This window comes from Quercus suber, unplaced genomic scaffold (genome assembly GCF_002906115.3).
Source record: "Quercus suber isolate HL8 unplaced genomic scaffold, Cork oak 2.0 scaffold_62, whole genome shotgun sequence".
NCBI classification, from domain to species: domain Eukaryota; kingdom Viridiplantae; phylum Streptophyta; class Magnoliopsida; order Fagales; family Fagaceae; genus Quercus; species Quercus suber.
Genome location: NW_027069527.1, coordinates 200,785 through 207,823, shown reverse-complemented (window position 1 = coordinate 207,823; position 7,039 = coordinate 200,785). Strand labels below are relative to the sequence as shown.

The 7,039-nt window shown below is 32.0% G+C and overlaps 1 long non-coding RNA gene across 2 annotated transcripts; it reads right to left on the bottom strand.

The window, feature by feature from the left end:
- Positions 1-2,454: 2,454 nt before the first annotated feature.
- On the bottom strand, positions 2,455-5,719 carry LOC112002949 (uncharacterized). 2 transcript variants are annotated; one of them, XR_010628697.1, is made up of 4 exons: positions 5,535-5,719; positions 4,356-4,502; positions 4,123-4,193; positions 2,455-4,047 (listed from the first exon to the last, which is right to left on the bottom strand). It is a non-coding gene; the product is annotated as an uncharacterized LOC112002949 (long non-coding RNA). The 2 variants fall into 2 exon arrangements; XR_002881914.2 differs by having other exon boundaries at positions 2,455-4,193.
- Between the last annotated feature and the right edge of the window lie 1,320 nt (positions 5,720-7,039).

The window sequence follows — 7,039 nt, the reverse complement described above, 5'->3', positions numbered from 1 at the left end:
AGTGTCAATGCTAGGTTTGTAATGCCCTTGATAATAACAGCCTTCAATCTTCTATATAATCCAATCCTTAATACATATTGGGTTACACCTCACCCACATAAGTTATAACCGCTAACCATATAACAAAGTATATCGTAAACTTCATTCTCAAAACAAAACAAAAAATGTAAACTTAATAAATTTAATATTGTGTTTTATTTTTAGGACCCAATATATAATGATTGTTAATTTTTTTAAGTGAAATAATAAATAAAAAGAAGGATTAGATTCTTATTAAAAATAAAAGCAATAAAACGGTCTTAGTGTAAATAAAGACAATTATTGGGTATTTTGTGAAGCATGAACCTTCGAAGAAGGTTCCTGAATTACTTTTACTATTCCCAATCTCATTCGTGATTGAGATTTATCTCACCTCTACTATTCCTATAAAGTTACTTTTCCTTTCCTCCATGTCCTTCATTCTTCTTCAGTTCTTTACTTCTTCCTCGTTAGTGAGCCTCTGTGAACTCCCTTCACATCTTTTTTTTTTTTTTTTTTCCTTTTCACCATGCTTTTCTGCTAAAATTTTTAAGTTTCAGTTTTTTCTTTTTTTAATAATTATTCAGTCTCATGAAAAATAGCACATGAAAATATTCTTACCTTTCAATTGGCAGCAATAAATCCAACAACTTTCTTTCCAGAGTAAATTATTCTTGCAGAAGAGCAAAACATTAATTCGGAACTTCTATCACTTTTTGTAGGGAAAAAATGGTTCAAAATGTAAATATAAATTGAGAGAGGTTTTGAATGGAAGATGACCATTGTAGTTAATTTCGCAACTACCTAAGATCACATTGTTTCGGATTTCTATTAATTGGCTGAAAGAGTTATAGGTGGTGTTTATTGATAAAAGTTGACAGACAATAGTCCACTTAAGCATTTTTCCTTTTAAATGTAACGGTTCCTAAAACATTTTTCTTTCAATGGCAAAGGAGTGCAATGCTTGATTTTTTAAGTCTTGAAGACATGAAAGGCACAGCGTTTTGCTTTTTATTCCATGCTTTTGACTGGTAGCGTGGGAAATTTTTAAGTGGGATTTTTTCCTACATGTCACATCCTCCTTAATTGTAAGGAAGGGCTTCTGCTATTATATATAGTAGCTAGTTACTAACCTGTGCTATGCACGGAATTATATAACTCTATCTATACATGCTTGGGGAGGATCCAAACGACCAGAATGAGATTTTTTCCATCACCATTAGCATTGAAGTACTTAAAGGTACGCTCACATGTACTTAAAAACGGCCAGAATGCAATTTCTTGTGCTTCTTTTCCATTGTATCATAACCTGATTCTTAAAAGATGAAAGGACCTTAGCATTGATTTTTTTTTTTTTTATTATTATTTTTAATATGGTCAAGGTTTAAGTAATGGGTAATACGCAAATTTTTGCTCCAAAGTTTTTTTTTTTTTTTTTTTAAGTTATAATTTTTTTAAATTTGTTCTTCTTCAAAATATGGAATTAATTTGGACCACCCCTAAATTATAGGGTCTGCGTAAAATTGCCCAAAAACAAATACTGGGGGTGAATGGGGTGAGCTAGTGTTCTATAATTTTACATTTATAGTGGACCCAACCATAAATTTAACTAGGGAAAAAGTTTGGCTCCAAACTGATTTGAAGTTATCTTATTTCAACTTATGATATTACAAAATTATCTATGTATAGTCTTAGTCACATAGTGTACGGCAACAACTTATCTATTTTTTTTTTTTACTGAAAATAAAAGGTAAAAGATAAATAAAATAAACTGGTCACTTACATGGGACCCATAAATAATAATAATAATAATAATAATAATAATAATAATAATAATAAGTTATAAGTCATAAGTTCATCCCAAACCAACACATAATGTTTTTTTGGATAAAATTTGGCCACAAATTTAGTCTTAGCCAATGGCTACAACTCCATCAAATTGTTTTTTATTGGATGTAAATTTTGACAAATTCACAATTGAATTATATTTTCTGCATACATCCTCCATGCTTACAAAATATATAGAAGATCAAAAATCAATAGGTAAGTTATTAATCAAATGTTTAATTATCAAGTTTTTGTAGTCTAAAATTATGTATGAAATATAAATTTATGAATCAAATAATATCTTACTAACACAAAATTTGACATGTGTGTGCCAAGATGTTAGGTAGTAGTAGTGCTAATTAAGTGACTAATATGTTCACTATTTAACACCACACCACACTCAGGGGTATTGTGTAACTTACTCCAAAACAGATCATTAGTTTTTTTTTTTTTTTTTTTTGGTGGTATTCATTAAAAAAATTTTTAATTAAAATGAGACACCTGTTCAGCAATCTTGAACAACCATACTAACAAACCAAAACCTTCAAAACAAAAATAAAATCGCCACAAAATCCAAAATAGTAGCAGCCCCAACATAACATTTCGCAGTTGATCATATAAAAATCCAAATATTATATTGCCCATTGAACTTGTTTACTGTTTCTTAATGTACAAAACTAACTAAAGTTTACAATGCCCATATAATAAATATAGAGAGGGAAAACAAATGCAAAATAAATACAACAAAAAAAAAACCATATAGCAAACCAAAACAACATACCCATAATCAAAACTGAATCAAAGAATCCCAAGAAATAGCAAGTTTACTGATGTGGCCTAGTATTGGGAATTCAACAATTCCTAAGGTCTCAGCCCTCTGTAAGCCAGGAAAACATGATGTGAAATTAGCTGTAATGCAGATACGGTCTCGTACACCTTAACCTTAGCACTATATAAAATTGTAACAAAAGAAACAAAGAAATGATTTAAAAATAAAAGAGAACAAAGTAATAAAAGGTAGGACTAATATAACCAAAGAGAAGAAATTTACTATGAAATTTTGCATTGAAGATGAGAGAAAAACCCCAGCGAATGAGCAGAGATTAACAAAATAAACATAAAAAGGTAGAGGAAAGTAACAAACCTTGGAGGTGGCATCGATAGACATCAAAGATTGACAATTTATTCAGCAATCTAACAACTTTGATTAACTAAGTTCGATTATACTTTTAGCAATGTATAAAAGTACATCTTATCAATGCTACTCCAAAGAAAATCTCACTGTAGCTTCTCAATCGACCACCTCCACAGGAATAGAATGAAGAGAAAGAAAATAAGTAGGCAAACTGGAAAGAGTGCTCATAAAAAGAGTTAACTCGCCTCCCTTAGATAATTATATTTTAAAGAGTTAACTTGCCTCCCTTGGATAAGTACATTTTAATATACTTATAATGCAGTATAGATAGGGAAATAACCTGATGCAATCACGTGTAGGATGCAGCTTATATTATATATTGCATGATAATATGATCTCATGTATGAAATTTCATGAAATATTAGTAAGCACTATGAAACAAAAGATTAGAATGATTGTGACACAATAGTTGCATTGCTTCAAATAAAGGGCCCCTTTGGAAGACCTCCACTAATGCCTAAGAACTTGCATCAATTAAAAGGCCCATTCGGATTGAAAAATGAATTTTAGTTGAGAGTCCATCTTAGTCATTTGGCACTCACTGGTTAAAGTTTTATTACAATAATTACAAACTTACATGCAGGGTTAGAATTCGAGCTCTCATATTTATAAAAAGGCCCCTACCTCTTTTCCTGCAATGTAATTAGACTACAACTCAAACTGATTCCCTTGAAATTTGCCATACCAGGAGTATTATGTAAGCTAGATTTAGAGGAGGCCCATGATTATATATATGCTGAGACAATGTGGCTTTACTAAAAAATGGAGCTGATGGATTTATACTTGTATATCTACAGTTAGATTCTTTGTTTTGGTAAATGTAGCATATTATTATATGGAACTCTGCAACTTTGATAGCCAATGATGTCGAATAAAGGGAAGCATATTCACCAGCCAATAAATGCCTGTGACATTCCTTTAGGAAGTTCTCGAGGGATAAATCTAGCAGTAGTTGGCTGGGCATTGAGTTCTAGGAACTTTACCATTTGAATAGAGCTAACCAGACCCTGGAGGTAAAATTTGAGTTGGTATATGGCAAGATAATTCTTTGCCAAAAGCACATAGTTAGAGAAATACCATACCATATCATAAGCTTTTTGGAATCCAGCACGCAAATCCATCATTGTCCTCTGCCATTCATTTAACACTGCATCTACGAATTTATGACCAAAAAGTTGATAAAAGGCACAAAATTATTACTACATCAGAACATACTAATATTAATAGCACTCACAGACATCTTAAAAAAAAAAAAAAAAAAAAAATCACCCAAAAAACATTTAATCTACTAAAGAGCATATTTAAGAATTATAACCTCCTCAAGAAATTTCTGCCTCCTAAATAGGCCTCCGCCATCCCCTTCATCACCATCATCAAAGTAATCATCTTCATCGCCATCGACATCACCACCACCATGATTTATTTTCTTTCCAATATCTCCACCACCTCCCCCAATTGCAATCTGGAATTCCAAAAGTATTAGTCATGTTGCCCAAGACAATGAACAATTCATATCACAATATGTTTAAACCAAATTGAAGCAGTAACTTTCAGTTAATTGGTTAAAGGAATGCAAAACCTCAAATCTGAGTACTTAGACCTAGATTAGCACCCAAGTCACAAATAAAAGATCAAATCTATAAATATGTTGGTTCCCCCTAAAATAATATCTACATTCCTAAGAACGCTGAGAGACTAAAGTCTAGGTAGAATTTGATCTTCTATGGTGTTTCCCTGGGAAAAAGAAACAGAGAGGAAAACATATTAGGAATTGAAATCTATAATTGCAGCAAACCCTAATTAGAAACCCCCAAATCCCAAAATTAATAACAACCTCCAAATAAAAAATTTAGTAATTTTCTCAATGTCCTTGTTTGTTTTCTCAATTTCCTACAAACATTTGAGCCTCAAAGTTATTTTGGAAACAAAAACCACAAATTATACATAAGCAAGTAGATTAGGACAACAACAACAAAATAGGAAGAGAGTAGTGAAGATTGAGGATTCAAGGTGATCTTACCAACGATCTGATACGAACCCCGAAAGATTCAAAGCCGGTAAAACTTTTCAGAAAAACAGGCCAAAGGGTTTTGTTTTCAGCGGTGGGGAAACCGATAGTGATGGTTCCAGAAAATTCTCTTTTAAGCTATTGGATTACAGTTCCGATGAACTCTGTTCTCTTTCCTTTTGATTGCAATTTACTGATTTAAACGGTTTGTTTTCTTTTATACTGAAGGCTATCAAAAGGTGTTTTCCAAGTCAAAACCCCAAAAAAAAAAAAAAAATTATGAACGCAGATATTAGAAAACAGGGAAAGACTTAGTGATATCAAAATAAATCGAAAAATTGAGAAAACAAACATTTTCATGGAGAACCCAAAAGCCTCAAACAAAAAGGAATCAAAACCAAAATCAAATCTAAACCTTCCCAACAAAAAAACTCAATAAAAAGTAATATTTCATACCCAAATCTAAAAAAATAAAGAAAAACGTACCGGAGCCGGTTCCGATGATCTGATGGTGGCAGATATATAGCCTAACGGTGTTGATGCCCATAGTTTTTTCTTTCTACTTGCAGCGGTGCTCCAAGTCTGGCGAGGGAACGGAGAACTCCCTCTGCCTCTCTATTTCTCTGTCTCTCTTTTCTCTTTTCTACTTGCAGTTTTTTTTTTTTTTTTTTTTTTTTTTTAGTTGGTTTCTTTTTATACCAATAGGCTCCCCAACAGTGTCTTAACAAAGTGAATCATTGTTTTTTTTTCGTCTTTTCTAAATGCACCGTGTTTTAAAATACTGTACAATATTGAAACGATGCACTGTGCGGCTCTTTTAACTTAAAGGTGTATACGTGGCAGCATTTTAAGAGGCTTTTTTTGCTAACATGTCAGCACATGGTAAAAGCTTCTGCTATTATATATAGTATTAGATTATTTTTCTCTCTCCTCTCTCATTCTATTCTCTCTCTTCCTCTACCCTTTTTTTCCTTGATAATAGCTTAATTTTGCATATTTATATAATTATTATAAAGTATTATCATACTTATTTTGAATTAATTCATGCATTTTATATTTGGTTTTATAATAATGCTGAAAAATCAATTTTGTGCTTAATCGAATTTTAATGCGTGAATTCGGTTAAGTGGAGCTTGAAAACCTGAGATTTTCTCCAAACTGAAATTCAACTTATATTAGGATTCCTTGACCAATTTAAATGCTCCTTAGGGTAAAATTCAAGAGAGATCTGTTGTAGAGCTTAATTTAGTTTTTCTTGAATTTTCTTTACATTTTTTGGAATTTTATTTGTGTTATGCATTGCTAGAAGCCATGCTAAGACAAGCGGTGAAACCTAAGAGACTATTGGTAGGTTCTTAACAATTATTTAATGGTTTTAATGCTTATGTTATTAGGTTTTTGATTGATTTACTCATCTAGAAAAGTGTTTAGTTCTGTATAATTCTTTGATTTATCGTAGACAATGAAAGTTCAATATGTGTATAAAATACCCTTGAATGTTTAGACCCCAAATTATAAAATTACCAATTCAAGCTTATAATCAAACAATTAATGTGCGGAACATGAACATAAGCCAATCACAGAATTGATAACTAATCTATGCCAAATATTTGCCCCATCAAATAAAGCTTCTCGGACAAAACCTGCCATCATTGGAGTCCACGACACTATACTTCTTTTGCTCATCTTCTCAAAAACTTGAGTTGCAGCATCCAAATCAACACTCTTTGAATACATGTCCAGCAAAGTATTGTTGACCATGACTTCTCCATCAAAACAAACTTTTATTGCAAAAGCATGAACTGCTCTACCGAACAAAAGAGTTCCAATACTTGCACAAGCCATAAGAACATTCACTATTGTTGCCAAATCTACGTGAACACCCAATCATGGCATCTCTTTAAAAATCTCAATTCCTCTATTTGTAGGACCATTCAATGCATCAATTCATTGAACAACTTCTATGCACTCTCAACTCTTCCACACTTGAT